This window comes from Neovison vison, chromosome 10 (genome assembly GCF_020171115.1).
Source record: "Neovison vison isolate M4711 chromosome 10, ASM_NN_V1, whole genome shotgun sequence".
NCBI lineage: Eukaryota > Metazoa > Chordata > Mammalia > Carnivora > Mustelidae > Neogale > Neogale vison.
In genome coordinates, this window is record NC_058100.1 from 11374361 (window position 1) to 11389647 (window position 15287).

The window sequence follows — 15287 nt, forward strand, 5'->3', positions numbered from 1 at the left end:
CTGGACAGTCCCAGGGGTGGAGATCCATGTAGGGAACAGTAGGTTTAGCTGGGAAAGCTAAGGAAAGATTTGTGGAGTTTGAAAGGCCTGTAGAAGTGCAGACAGATGGATGTGGAGACAAGGAAAGCTGGAGAGAGGGCGGCTGGCCTGGACAAGAGGAACTCCTGCTTACTTTGGCTCCAGCAAAGTGATCCTTGAAGACGAGGAAGGCCTTGGCTCCAGCTTCCCTCCTGCGGAAGGAAATCCTCAGTCGATTCTGACTTTTCAGTATGGAGCCTACAACGGCTGGGTGAAATGTCTCTCCATTGTGATTCTCTCAAGAGAAACAAGGAATGAATGTTAGGGTTCCGAGTCCTAGGATCCATCCCCATGCTGTACATTTGAAGAAGCTGAGGTTGAGACAGGGGAAGTGGGTTAACCAAAGTAACACAGCAAGGTCAAGAGCCAAGACTGAAACCAGCTTCTCTAGTTTGCTTATTACCACACCAGAGAAATAAAGAGGAAAGGAGAGGGAAGAGGCAGGTATGGAGGGATGTGAAAATATGGGGCAAGTGTTGTGCTTCTAGGATAACTGACTTTGAAGTCAGAAGATTTTTTTTTTTTTTCCTTTAAGAAAGAAATGTGTTTTTAGAATCTTAATTCAATGGCTGGTGGGAAAAAAAAGTCCTTCAAGTCCCCAAGGAATGTTAGAAAAAAAAAAAAAGCTCCATTAAATTCTAGTCCTCAAATCTGTCTGAGTCATAATAACTATAATAAACTCTGGGAGTGTGTGTTTTCTTCGGCTTTCTCTTTTGGTCAGTTATGTAAGGGGCAGGGAGGGGGCAGCAAAAATAAATAGCAAGCTTTATGTGTATAATATGAAAATGTACAAATCGGGCTGGTTTTGTAACTAAGCATAGTGTCTCTGTGTCTAATTAAGAAATGACATTTGCAGAGTTCTAGAAGTGTTGAGATGAGAGGCTACAAGTCGGGGAGGGGATAGGCAGACTATATATGGCGTTTTGCCCCTTCTCATGGAAGAAAATGTACATATACATATGTTCCCTTAGCTGGGAAGGCTTGACCCACTTCTGACCCTCATCACCATCACATCCTTCACTGGGTTGAGGCCACTATTCTTCAGGGCTCAACTGAAACATTCCCTCAGCACCCCGCACTTCCCCTTCAGAGAACTCATCACACTTGCAATTAATTATTTGTGTCATTACTTGCATAACGCCAGGCACAGTAAGCTTGGTAAGAGCATGTGTCTGTTTTGCTCATGAAGAATGGTGCCTAGTCCATCGTAGGGGCTCCATAAGCATTTAGTGAATGGCTTTAAGATCTCTTTCCTGCCTCTAGGACCTCACAATCCTTATGGAAAACATTCAAACGCCAGCTAAGTGGTACATGGGCTTTCAGCATGGTGGCTCCTGGCCTCCCCTCCCTCTCAACTCGACCCTGGCCCATCTCATCTTCAAACTGAGGCATGTGCTTGAGGAGACAGGTCTAGCAGAGGGGGTGTCCATTGGCCTGGGCTTAAACAAGCAATGTAGAAAACTTCTCAAGGCTTCAGCTGCAGTAGAAGTGAGTTGGGAGCAGGCATTTCCTCCCTGCTGAGGGGAGCAGGATAGTAATGGTCCAGAGGCGGACTGAGGAAAACAGTGGTCTCAGATATGAGCCCGAAAGTGCCATCCCAAGGCCAGTTCCTCAGAATTACATGACTTGCTTTTCCGTTGAACTGTTTCTCTCTTGGGTCACTAGACAGCATGGGCTCTTGGCGAGGGGTAGGGCTTAATAGATTTCACTGGAATCACGATTCGCTCTTAAAGATTCTTTAAGAGTGCTCTTAAAGATTCGCTCTTAAAGTAAAAGTTAGCCATTTGCAAACTGGAGTTCTTTGAGTTCTTGGCAACAAGGCACTCTCCATACATCCCACAGCAAGCTGCTTGACAGCCCATGCCAGAGAGCTAACGTTTAGGCACTCTATACTTTGCAAAGTGGTTTTATATACGTGTGATCAGACCCTTACATATGTGTGAGGTGTTATCATCGTCATATGATGTATGCTGTGTTATCATCATCATACCTATACTACAGATGTCCTACAGAGGTTGGCAAAGCCCTGGTCATCCAGCCAATGGATGTCCACCAGAGCGGTGGACAGGCGTGGACAGGTTGCTCTCCCGGCCCCTTGCCTGTTCCCTCTTGCCCATTACATGAGGTCCAAAGTTTTTCCAAGGGAACCAGTTGCTGTTGATGTTGGAACCTGGAGCTTGGCCTTCCAGCAGGCAGCAGACCTGGACCTCAGCGCTTAGCCTGAGGCCAATTTGACCATTTCCGGTTGTGCTCCAACAAAAGAGAAACCTCTCCACAGGCCAACAACATTGTTATTAAGCTCTATTGAACTGACTATCTCATAGTGATCCCAGCATTAGGTCTCTCTGGTATGGGGGAATGCCGAGGGGGTCCAGCTGGCTGCGTAGCCGAGCATCCTTTGCACTTTAGAGGTTGGGGCTGGGGTCTGAGCTTGTGTGTGTTGGGGAGGGGTGTGGCTCTGGGAAGCCCGTCCAGCCAGTGGTGTTGAACTCACTGCAGCAGAATGGACACAGGGCAAGGAGAGAGGGTCCAGACCTGGTTTTCAAAATCAGTCGCCAGGCTATTGTCTCCAGAAAAGGAGATCCAGGGGACACCACAGTTCCCAGCACAAAGTAAAAGAGTCATAAAGGAGGAAGCAAATGAAGTTGCTTATCTCATTTATTTATTTTCCCTTCCCTGTTTCCACATATGTTCCTCCAACCCATGTCCCCCGTGCCTCTCCCCAGCCGCTATCTGCTAACAAGCTCCCCCATTAGCATTCCCGGCCCCTCTGCTCCCTTCTCCGGGCTTCGCCGAGCGTGGAATTTACCAGCACACAGGATTTCCGTAGGTGATAACTGCAGCCAGGGCCTGCTCACCCCAGAGTGGTCCCTCCTGTCCTTGCCTGCGACTGTTCACAGCAGGCGAAGAATTCTTTTTTTTTTTTTTTTAAATTTAAATTCAATTTAATTGACATATACTGTATTACTAGTTTCAGGGGTAGAATTTAGTGATTCACCAATTGCATACAATACCCAGTGCTCATTGCATCACGTGCCCTCCTTAGTGCCCATCCCCCATTCACCCCATCCCCCCACCCCTCTCTCCTCCAGCAACCCTCAGTTTCTCCCCTAGAGTTCAGAGTCTTTTATGGTTTGCTTCCCTCTCAGTTTTCATCTTATTTTATTTTTCCTTTTCTTTCCTTGCTCATCTGTTTTGTTTCTTAAATTCCACTGACTTATTTCACTAAGCATAACACCCTCTAGTTCCATCCACGTCGTAGCAAAAGGCAAGATGTCATCCTTTTGGATGGCTGAGTAAGCAGAGGAGAAACTCCAGTCTCCCACGGGGATGTGACTGTCCGTAGCTAACTCACCTACACAAACTAGCCCGCCTCTTGGTAAGCAACACCTCTGACCTTGTGTGTGGATGCCCCAGAGGAAGAAACGAGAGATAAGGTAGAAGACAAATCTTCCGAGGTGGGTCACTCACAGAACACTAGTCTGGAGAAGGACCTCCAGGGGCCACCCCATCTGGGCCTCCCTGACCTGCGGGGCCAGTCCGGGTCCCATATGGAAGGGAATACAGTGTCTGCTGGTGTCCACGCTCACAGAATACACACCAGGCCTTCTGTATTCACTCCTTCCAGAGTTGTTAGCTTTCCACTCAAAAAAAGTGTGCGCCTCTCAGGATGCTTTGAGTTTTGTTTTGGGAGTTTCTTTTTTTAACTTTTTACTGATGTATGAAGGGCATTTGGAAAAGTACCCAAGTCACAAGCTCTATAGCGTTTCACCAAACGGATACACCGAGATCACGAGCCACCAGATCAATACCAGATTATTCCCCACAGCCCTCTCTGAGGCCCCAACCCGCCCACCCTCTGCCTCCTCCCGACCCCGAGCCCCCCAGCCGCTGTCCTGACTTCCAGCATCACACATCAGTTTGCCTCATGGGCTGTACTTTGAAGAAGCTGGATTCCAGAGATGTGCAGAAAAGATTTTATTTTTTCTTAATCAACACTATCTGGGAAGGGGAGGGACTTGTCGAACCTGATCTGGGTGTCGTATTTTATTTCCGACCCTCAAGATTCCTAACTCCTTAACGCCTCATAAATTGGGAGGAATTTTAGGGAAAGAGTCATCTTCATAAGCAACCTAGCAGCGGGCAGAAGGCCAAGCGGGGAAGACAGTGGAATGAGATAAGAGAAAGGCATTATGAAGAGACAGGAGCCCCCTGGAGGAGAAGTATTCCGACCTCTCCCGACCGATTTCAGACCCCCTTTGCCTCTTCTAATTTTTTTCTCTGTTTCTAAAGACACTGTTTTCAGCAAAGCCACACACCCCACCTCTTTACTTTAAACGAGCATTGAAAACACAAGTATAACGTGAGCCACATACGCCATTTTTTAAAAGATTTATCTGTTTATCTTTAAAGAAAGAGAGAGTGAGAGAGCATGAGCTGGAGGAGGGGCAGAAGGAGGGAGAGAATCCCAAGCAGACCTCCAAGCTGAGCACAGAGCCTGATGTGGGGCCCCATCCCAGGACCCTAACCTAAGATCGTGACCTGAGCCAAAATCAAGAATGGGACCCTCAACTGAGCCACCCAGGTGCCCCTGCCATTTTTTAGAGTGGTAAGACACACATAACATAAAATTCATCATCCATGACATTTAGTACATTCGTAATACTCTGCCGCCAACCGTCCTGTCTATCCAGAACAGTTCACTACCCCAAAGGGATACCTTGTACCCATTCAGCAGTCACTCTTCTCCCTCAAAACAATGTTCACATGCCACCAAGTAAGTGACACTGCCTTAACTCTACATGTGTTGTACAGGCCTAAAGGCCTCCTCTGTCCTTGTCAAAGAGAAGGCTAAGCTTCTCTCCTTCATACAGCACCCACGTACGTAATTTTTTACATTTTCTAGTAGCGGGGCACCTGACTGGCTCAGTTAGTAGAACATTCAACTCCTGATCTTGGGGTTATGAGTTCAAGTCCCGCTTTGGGTGTAGAGATGACTTTAAGAAAATATTAATTAATTAATTAATTAGCTAATCAATTAATCTAATAGCCACATTAAAAAATTAATTCTAATAATTTATTTAACCCTGTCTATCCACACTGTTATCATTCCAACACGTAATCATTGTAAGAATGGTCGCAGGGGCACCTGCGTGACTCAGATGGTTAAGCGTCTGCCTTTGACTCAGGTCATGATGGACCGAACCCCATGTGGGCTCCCTGCTCAGCGGGGAGTCTGCTGCTCCCTCTCCCTCTGCCTCGCTCATGCTCTCTCTTTGTCTCTCTCAAGTAAATAAATAAAATCTTTAAAAAAAAAAAAAGAACGATTGCAGAGACACATTACACTCTTCCATTCTGACTGAGTCTTTGCGATCTCACATGTATTTCACACGCACGGCGTTAACGCCATTTGGACCGGCCATATGTCAATGACCCCGAACGGCTACCATCTTGGATAGTGCAGTTCTAAGTAATTTGTAGAATGCTGTTAATATCCTAAATCATCTTCGTAAAAGGCAATTATTAAATACACAATATTCTGAGGCTATAGTTTTATTTTGAATATAAATATATCAACTTAATGATAAAAAATAATATATTTGGAGATAAAAATTGTCCCTAAGTGCCAACCCAAGTAAACCTGAAATCACTACTTAACACTCCCTCCGCTGACTTCTTTGGCTTCTTTGTGGCTCTCTGCTCGTGACTGTGTACATCCTGCAGAGGCAAAGCCACTCCTTTGATGGAGGGAAATGAAGGCCAACCTGACCACTGTCCAGAGGCAGACGTGAAGCTTTCCGCAGGGTCATGACGATCTGTCCTTACCGAGGCCTGGGGTTGACCCCCAAGGACAGGGGCAGGTTTGTCACGTGACTGACAACCCTGCCGTTCCTCTCACCAAGCCCGAGGGCACAGAGACCCAACCTAGAAACTTGGACCTGAATTTCAAAATTCCTTCCCACCTCTGGATTTGTATGGCTTTCACTCTCCCACACATTCGAACCTGCGTTTGAAAACATGACCTGAGCAACAAGGAGGCTGGTGAACTAGTGTGTGTCTAAGAGCCCTTCCAACCCAAACATTCCAGGGTACTCGGGTGCCATTCATCTTCCCCACTCACAGCCACACACACACACACACACACACACACACACACACACGGCCTGGGTCACCAGCTCCACCCCAGAGAACAGCCTGTAAAGAAGTAAGAACACTTCCACTCAACCTTGCTAACTCACCGGGAAAAGAGACAGACCTAAACAGAAGCACTCTCCGTTGGCATCTATGCACAGAAAGAAGAAAACCTAGCAGAAACCGGCCTCAGGAGCCAAGAATATAAAAACACTTTTTTTTTTTTTAAGGTTCCCAGAAGCTTCATGCCACCATGCCCCAAGTTGGGAAAAAAATGTGCCATTTTATATGTTTATAACAACATCTGATTTAATATTATACAGTTTTGCTTTGTCACAAACCAGAACAAATACTTTCAGATTTATTGCATCCTTCTGTTCAGAGACTTAAGTAATCATAGTTAATAATGCAGCCATTCCACAGCCTGAAGAAGAGCTTTATAATGGGGGGGAGACCCAAGATTCCTGAGAGGCAGGTTATTTTCGAGAAGGATTTAAGGTTTTAGAGTTCTCAATGAAGCTTGAAATTCATCTTTTCCAGCTCACGTGGAGTTTCCTCTGAAGCTTGGCTGGGAGGTATAAAGAGAGAAAAACCAGTAGACTCACAGCTTCTCCCTGAGCCCTCAGAGCATGTAGCAATTACTCATCAGCGGTCCTAATCCTTACCTTGGCTTTAAATATTTTTTTTAGGGGCGCCTGGGTGGCTCAGTGGGTTAAAGCCTCTGCCTTCAGCTCGGGTCATGATCTCAGGGTCCTGGGATCGAGCCCCACATCGGCTTTCTGCTCAGCAGGGAGTCTGCTTCCCGCGCCCTCCCCCCCCACAGCCTGCCTCTCTGCTTACTTGTGGTCTCTCTCTGTGTGTCAAATAAAGAAATAAAATTAAAAAAAAAAAACTTAAAAAAAATAAATATTTTTTTAAACCATCCATCAGCTCCCATACTCTTTACGTTGTTAACACTGTATTTGGGGCCTCCTCCTTATTTGTTGATTCAATGAAAGGCACTAGTTGTTTTAAAAAAGAAGCAAATATTTTTACAAAACACTTCCTCATTCGTTCCCCCATGCATACATGCACACACAGGCCAAGCTAAGCCCCAGGTGTTCTCCCTCCTGGAGAATTAATTCAGGATTAGTTAATGATGTAGCTGGCAACTCAGCTGCTTGATGTTCGTGGGATAGGTTTGGCATCTTTCCTGTCCCCTGCATCCAGAAGGGGGTGCTGTGGTCCCCTGAGGGCGCCAGGGGCCTCTGTGTGTGTTAGCATGAGTATAAGCCCATGATCCAAAATGTGTGCGTCCTGCATCCGTGTCTAACCATGATGTATTTCTAAGTTCCCTTTTTCAAAGAAAGCCAGGATTTGTCACTCTACCCACCATGAGGGAGCAAGCCCACATTAAAACGGGGTTAGGATTGTGAGAACTTGGTTTACAGAAAATCAGGGAAGACTTTAGAACAGCTGGGTTTTTATAAAAATGAGACTCCCTAAGCCCACCTCAGTCCCTCATCGGCATAGCTGGGTGTCAGATGCAGGAACAGCCCTCTACTCGAGGTTCCTACGGGAGTCACATCCACACTGGAACTTACCGAGGCCTTACAGACCCCGATCTGAAAGGTCCCTTCGTGACGTCATCAGCAGATATTTCAAACAAGACTGTGGGATCAGATCAGTTTCCAGTCTTTGAGATACTACCACTCTTTGAGATAACTCTTGCTAACTGGTTCTTTAGGAGCCCACGACCCAAAGCCGGAAGCCTGGAGTTCTCATCCTAGCCCATCAGCTACAACATAGGCAGGTTAGTTCACCTCTTCAAACCTCACCAATGAGACTTGGGCAATTAGGGACAAGTGTGATTATAACACTGCAGCAGCTTCCAAAAAGCTTGCATATCCATCTGAGCTCACTGGAGTGCCAGGGATCAAACTGCGTGTGTGGGCAACAGTGATCTGAAGACTTCGTGACATGCTACAAACGTGAAGGCATAATGAGAATGTGGATGTGGTTTTAGAGCAAAGAAAAATCCTGTTTTACATCAAAATATCTATTGTATTACTGATAAAAGTTAGCTTGGAGGATGTGGTTTAGAAATATAGAAGCAATGGAATTTCTCATGCAGAATCCCGGAGCTGAACCCCAGGCAGCACGACACAAAACTGTAGGCTTCCTCCAATAAGGGCAGGGTTTTTCTGCCCAGCTCACCACTCAGCTCAAAGAGACCTAGGATCCTGCAGTTAGAAGATGAGCAGAACCCAAGAAGAAAGATGGAGGAGGAGGCACAGAGCTCAGTGGCTGCCCCCAAATTACCAGTCAAGTCTCCCCTGAGAAGAAAAGTGTGGGGAGGCAGAGCGGGGCCAAGATGAATTAACATCCCTTCATGTGGGTACTTTAGGGATACGTGTCATCTCAATCCTGAAGCGGTTTATTACAGGGAAGTTACTTACCATCTCTGCCCCAAAAATTCCTCAATACTTTTTTTTTTTTTTTTTTGGTTCTCTGTTCCCACTGTGTTTACCCATGATACCTGTGGTCAACCAGAAGTGGGACAGTATCTTTGACACCCCTAATACCAGCTACAGCTCCATTAGGGACCTTCTGGGACAGGCAGAGGGGATTTTTGCCCCCAAAGTTCCTGAGATGGGTCAGTACAGGACATTGTGTTCTTCATGGCCTTTCTGTAGTCAAGACAGAAACTGTAGATTCTCTTCTATTTCCTCAAATAGACTGAGATCTATTTCCAAGCCTCATTGACCAACATAACCTATTAGAAATTAGGCAATGAGCCGATGATATCATAGAGGCACCCCAACAATAAAAGGCCAACCGTAAGCTGTTCTACATTTGAACTTAACTCCTCTCAAAATATTGAACTACCAGGATCTCCAAAGCTCAAATCCCCTTACTAGTGAAGGTCTGGAGCGCCTGGGGTGGCTGAGTCCGATGAGCGTCCAACTCTTGATTTCAGCTCAGGTCATGATCTCAGGGTCATGAGATCGAGACCTTCTTCAGGCTCTGTTCTCAGTGGAGTGAGCCTGCTTGAGATTCTTTCTCTCCATCTCCCTCTGTCCCTCTCCCCACTTGTGCTCTCTCTCTCTCTAATAAATAAATTAATTTATTAATTTTGTTGTTGTTTAAAACAACAACAACAACAACAGCAAGTTAAGGTCCAAAGAAGTGAAAACAAAAAATAAAGTTTAAAGTTATGCTATCTCACCCACGATCAAGGTTAAGTTTAAAGTTATCACATTTCAATTTCTGAGTCTCTTTAGTCTCGGCAAGAGGAGCTCTTGGTATTCTGGGTGGGGGTGGGGTTCTCTCAGGGGCTAGAGTCAGGCTGTTTCCCGAAAAGGGGCCTTGGAGTTTGAATTAAGCTAATGACAAGTCTCTGATGTGCCCCGCTTTTTTTTTCTTTTTTATTACTATTTTTTAATTGTGGTAAAATACACATCACTTAAAATGTACTCTCTTAGCCACTTTGAAGTGTACAGTTCAGTGGTATTTTTTTTTTGAAGATTTTATTTATTTATTTGTCAGAGCGAGACAAGCAAGGGGAGCAGTAGGCAGAGGGCGAGGGAGAAGCAGGCTCCCCACTGACAAGGATCCCAGTACAGGGCTCCATCCCAGGACCCTGAGATCACGACCTGAGCTAAAGGCAGACATTTAACCGACTGAGCCGCAGGCGTCCCTACAGTTCAGTGGAGTTAAATACGTTCACACTACAGTGCAGCCATCACGGCCATCCATATCCAGAACTCTTTCCATCCTACAACACTGAAACTCTGTTCCCAGTAAACAGTAATTCCCATCCGTCCTCCCCCGGTTCCCAGCAGCCACCACTCTCCTGTCTGCTTCTGAGTCTGACTACGCACCATGTCTCTTATGACTGGAGTCATACAGTATTGGTCCCTTTGCAACCCACACATTTCAATCAGCATCATGTCCTCAAGCTTCACCCATGTTATAGCATGTGCCAGAATTCCCTTCCTTGTTAAGGCTGAACAACATTCCATTCTATACAGATACAACATTTTCTCTATTCTGTTTATCTCTCATCAAACCCTTGGGTTGATCCCACCTGTTGGCTGTCACCCTGGGTGGATGTGCCTCACTCTCTAAATTCATCAAAAGGTCCCAGCCACAGAGGAGATGATCACAGAACTATCGCCACATCATCAAATTAAGAAAGCGAGTCAACCCCCAATCCCAGAGAGGGTCAGAAGGGAAGGTTCCTCTTAGAAGATTCTTCTAAGGGAAGAATGGAAAATGGTTTTATTTGAAGTGCTCATCCGTCATTGCCAGGTGACCGTAAGCCACACAGATTTTCATCATGGGACCATGTCTGCCATATTCAGGGAAGACCAACTCCCCCTGGAAATGGTCTGCTCTGTCAGAGACATTACTGCCTTAAACACATGTTCATGGTTCAGACTAAGCTCACAATTAAAAAGGATTCTAAACAAGCATTTATTTTCTGCCTGAGAAGCTTAAAATGTGGACACCACCAGCAATGGCCAATGCTTCTGAGGACTGCGTAACAGAGAAGAAGACGAGGTGTTCGACCCAGCCTGTGCCCAGCATATAGACTGCAAAATGTCAGCCGCGCATCGGTTGAAAGGGGGCTCCTCCTAGGAGGCAAGCTGGTGGGGCAGGGGGCCTCAGATAATTAAAACTACCAGGCAAAGCATGAGGTTGAGCAATGCATTTGCTGAGTCTTGAAATCCTTATTTTGTTCCTTTGCAGAAGCACTGTGAGCATAATGAAAAGAATACAGCTTTAAGAACTAAGCTTCACCCCACCAGGCATTAACGGAGTCCAGAAACTATGTGAACAATCTTTCTTGACATCCCCAGGACGTTTATATCTGTCCGACGAGAAACCAGAGAGGGAAACATGTTAATTTTCTCAGCCTTTTGATAGCACGTATACAAGATCTCTTAGCCCCACAAAAAGCTCCAAATATCCTCTAGAACTTCAACTGCCTTAAAATATAGACTTGCATTTATCTTGGCCACATTAACGAGATCTGTTTGACCAATACATTTATATTTATGATGACTAAGGGCAGATTATGGTTGTTAAAATTTGTCCTTGGGACATGAAAACACTCCTCTGTCATTAATATATTTTGTAATATAAACTATGATGTCAGGTCAACGTAAAGGGTAAAAACGTTCCTAAAGTATGCACACATCATTTTTTAAAGCAATTGAGCCTAATGGAATAACAAAGGTCATCATAACAAACCATTACAGCCTTGGTCTTGGCAACTCTGGCCACAGAAGAATCTCCAAGAAACGATCATCATTCCTCCAATGTTATGGCATCCAGACGACAGGGATGGCTTGCAAATGAGTCATACAGGCTCAGATCCGCGGTAGCTATGTGAGCGCAGGACAATCAATTATTCATGTGTTTACAAAGAGCTTTCCCGGTTGATGTTAACCAGAGCTGCTTGCAAAGAAGAGCTCTCCAGCTGTCCTCGGCCATCCCGGGCCTCCAACTAACAAGCTGCTTTAATTGCTGGGCAAGTCATCTGGAAGGTGCCCCTCCCCTAGACCAAGTAAACACCATCCCTTGGAAACTTCATTAGGCGTAAAAATGTTAATCGGTAATAATTATGACAATACTTTATTTTCAGTGCTCCCAGCAAATTCCAAAGAGAGAGAGAGAAGTTAGCCTTGACTTACATCCTACAGGGCTGCCCCAGGACTGGAGTCTGGACTACTAGGGTTGGTAGAGGGCATAGAGCAGGAAGTGAAGGGAAGGAATCAGAGGCTGTGGGCTTCAGGAGGGAGGTAGGAGGAAGAGCCATCTGGAATGTTCTGTGATGGGAGGACCACCAAGAGTAGGTAGATTAGGTTGGTCAACAGCCAAACTTGACTGAGCTTGATGTACCCACCAAAATCAGCCTTGGGAGAAGTTAGATGAGAAGATACTTCTCAGCCCCTTTTGTTACTACAGCCTGTCCAGGAAGACTAATAATAGGATTAGGGCAACTCCTCTTCCTGAGCTAGGCCGAAGAGGACGGGACCAAATGGCCCCACAGTCCCCTATCAGCTGTGTTTTGAGGGAATACAGGATCATAGTCAAAGCCGTTGCAGGGGCCTCTCCCTCCAAAGACAGTGCATTCAAAGCAAAGGGTACCTCCGGTGCCCTTCTATTATCCCAATTCCAAGAGCCTTTGTTAAATCCTTCAACCAGATTCTTCCCCTTGCTTGACACTGGGCAACTTCAGACCCTATCATAAGTCACTTGCCCACTTCTAAGAAAGTGGTAGAAGCAAAGAGTGTTCTTGTAGATAGAAGATCATGGGATAAAGTGAGAATGTAAGTCTGGCCAGGGGCAATAGGATCGCTGGGCTAGTTCTTCTTGATACAGTGGGACGCAGCTCTAGGTAACAAGATGCGAGGGAAAGGTACAGCTAGCACTTGGGAAGACAGCGCCCCTCCCTGGTGCATCAAGCATCTTGGAGAACTTGCGTGGTATTGTTGTAAGGCCAAGACTAGACTCTGTGTTCACCCCCTCAACCCTGACCCACCCCCTCCATTCATGAATGCAGATTTGGAAAATGAGTCCAAAGAAAAGGAACGCATCTCTGCAAGGCCCGTATTAGGAGAGCTGGTCTAAGGTGTCCTCTCCATTCCTCCTTTAACCTTTTATGTCTCCGTCCAGGGACAAGGGAGAAGACAAGAGGAAGCATCCCACCAAGAGGCCTCCTTCATGTGACTGGGGGCTCTTCTAACTTCCTCAGCCTTCTCATGAGGCCATGTCTCCCGCTCGTCGTGATTCCTTGTCCTGGCTGGTGCTCCCTTGGGAGAGCTGGAGGTCAGAACGGGTTTCTCAGGAGGGGGTCAGTTAGGAGTTTGGAGGAGACAGAATTCTTTGATGCAGGTCCCACGACTCCAGTGAGTTGCTAGGCCTTTGAAGAAATCCTAAAGGGAGGCATGCAGGATTTCCCAGAGTTATTGGTCCATGGAATTCTTTCATACGAGCATCCCTCCAGGCAAAGGTCCAGAATTTCATGGGCCAACAAAACCTAGGGAAATGTAGTGTTAGGGTACGGCCCCAATGCCCTGGTTAGAGCTCCAATTTTTCATACTATCAGAGTTCTGGGGACACGGGCTCGGAGCTCCAGCCTGCCATCACTGCTGGGGACAGCCTCACAGATAGTTTCCCAAAGTCACAAGCTGGCCTGTCCTACCAAACGGGCAGCCCCCAACATGCACACCTCCTCATCTGCCCCCACCCCACTCCCAAGGGCAGAAAGACAGGAGGAGGATCTCTCATTGCCAGACAACTGCCTGGTTTCTATCAGGCCGAACCTGATTCTTTTCTGCCCTTGTGTGGATAAGTCGCTGCTCTCTCTCCTGGTTGTGAAGCTCCAATTTTTTCTCTGGAACAGCCATGAAAGTGAGCCTTCGAGCCTTCTGCCCGGTGGAGCCTTTGCCACCTCTTTGTTTCAGGATCTCCAGCTCTGGGCTGGTGACCCTCTGCTGTGATCACAGCACAAAGTCGCCACCCAGAATGAAACATGACCTCCACCAAGAGTGGACATTTCGGCCTGACCTCAGATGTCCATCACCCACAGCTGTTAAGACCTTTCTGAGGGTCTGTGATTGTCTATATTCCTGATCTGCTATTTCGAGTGGAAACTGTGCAAATGTTCAGAATCCAAAATAAACGAGACATCAGCCCGGCCTTTGGCATGAACCAACTCATTAAATATAAAATAAACACAAGTAAATGGCTTTTAAATCTCCCTGACAGAAAGCTTGGCAACTACTCGGAGATTCTGGGGGTCGTTGGAACTTCTCTGTCCAGACGGGAATCTTCCTCACACTCCGAGGGGCAGAAGGGGACTCCCGACAAATGATGGTATCCCGGTACCACCCCTCCCAATTTGATGCACGCTCTGTACTGCAGACAAGGACAGGGTCTGCGAGAAGGATGGCCTGTGACACAGAACGGGTCACTGGGGAATCGGACATGACTATTTACAAAGGGTTAGGAATTCAGGTTGAAGGCATTCAGCTTGCCGCCAATGACAAATCTCCAGGAACTGCCACCAAACCAACCCTGAGTTTCTCACTGCTGTCTCTCCCTTGGTTGCCCTGAGTTCATACTCACCTGGTTTCTTAAATCCTGTGTGCATTCTGCCATGGGGTCCCAAGGTCCCCTTAGGAATGTGACTTGCTGAACTCTGATTTTTGCCTCTATCTGTAGTTTCAGCATAAAGTGGATTTATCGTGGAAAGTGATGGGCCAGATTACCTGACGGATTGTTTTCATTCTCCACATCACGCCAAGTGTGCAAAACACAAATTGCAAGAATTCACCAACCAGAAAACAGAGACATAGGCACCTGTTTGCTTCTAATGTTACCTCAGAGCTAGGCTAGATTCCAATGATTACTCACCTCTTTTATAAAACCGACGTGGAAAATGCACAGCTTTTGGTAAAAAGCATGTTCCCTTGACAGCCCGTCAAAGATGGGTGTTCGCCTGGGGAAGCCGCATGTGAGCAGGTCCGTTTGTAAGAGACCCGGGTCTGGTCAGGTGGCAGAATTATTGGCTTTGCCCATTCACATCAGTCAGCTTCAGAGTCTGATTTCTGTGCCAAGAAGTTAGTAATATCCAAAACTAGTGAAAGTAGCTTCCATTTACTTACAGTTTGGGAACATTTTTTCATGATTTGGTCATCTCCTAAGGACAAAATGCCAGTGAAAGAAATGGTTCACCAACTTAGAGTTAAATCATTGGATCAGTAGAAAGATTAGATTTTTGTTTGTTTGAAGATTTTATTTATTTATTTGACACACAGAGAGAGATCACAAGTAGGCAGAGAGGTAGGCAGACAGAGAGGGGGAAGCAGGCTCCCTACTGAGCAGAGAGCCCAATACAGGACTCGATCCCAGGACCCTGAGACCATAACCTAAGCCAAAGACAGAGGCTTAACCCACTGAGCCACCCAGACACCCTAGATGTTGTTTTTTTTTTAATTTTTTTAAAGATATATTTTATTTATTTGACAGAGAGAAAGATAGAGAGAGGTCACACGTAGGCAGAGAGGCAGGCAGAGAGAGAG

At 46.2% G+C, this 15287-nt stretch overlaps 1 protein-coding gene and 1 non-coding gene across 6 annotated transcripts in view; both read right to left on the reverse strand.

Annotated features, from left to right (window-relative positions):
• Positions 1-4831: 4831 nt before the first annotated feature.
• On the reverse strand, positions 4832-4955 carry LOC122918948. The gene has a single exon (XR_006386727.1). It is a non-coding gene; the product is annotated as a U6atac minor spliceosomal RNA (small nuclear RNA).
• A 6612-nt stretch (positions 4956-11567) lies between these two features.
• MTARC1 (mitochondrial amidoxime reducing component 1) overlaps positions 11568-15287 on the reverse strand; it is a 31115-nt gene continuing 27395 nt past the window's right edge. For 3 of the 5 annotated variants that reach the window (XR_006386598.1, XR_006386597.1, XR_006386594.1), the window contains 2 exons: positions 14620-14905; positions 11827-13240 (listed from right to left, as the gene is read on the reverse strand). The gene's annotated coding sequence lies outside the window, so the exon portion shown is untranslated. Of the gene's footprint in view, positions 11583-11826; positions 13241-14619; positions 14906-15287 lie in introns of those variants that run through there. The other 2 variants (XR_006386595.1, XR_006386596.1) reach the window with 2 other exon arrangements.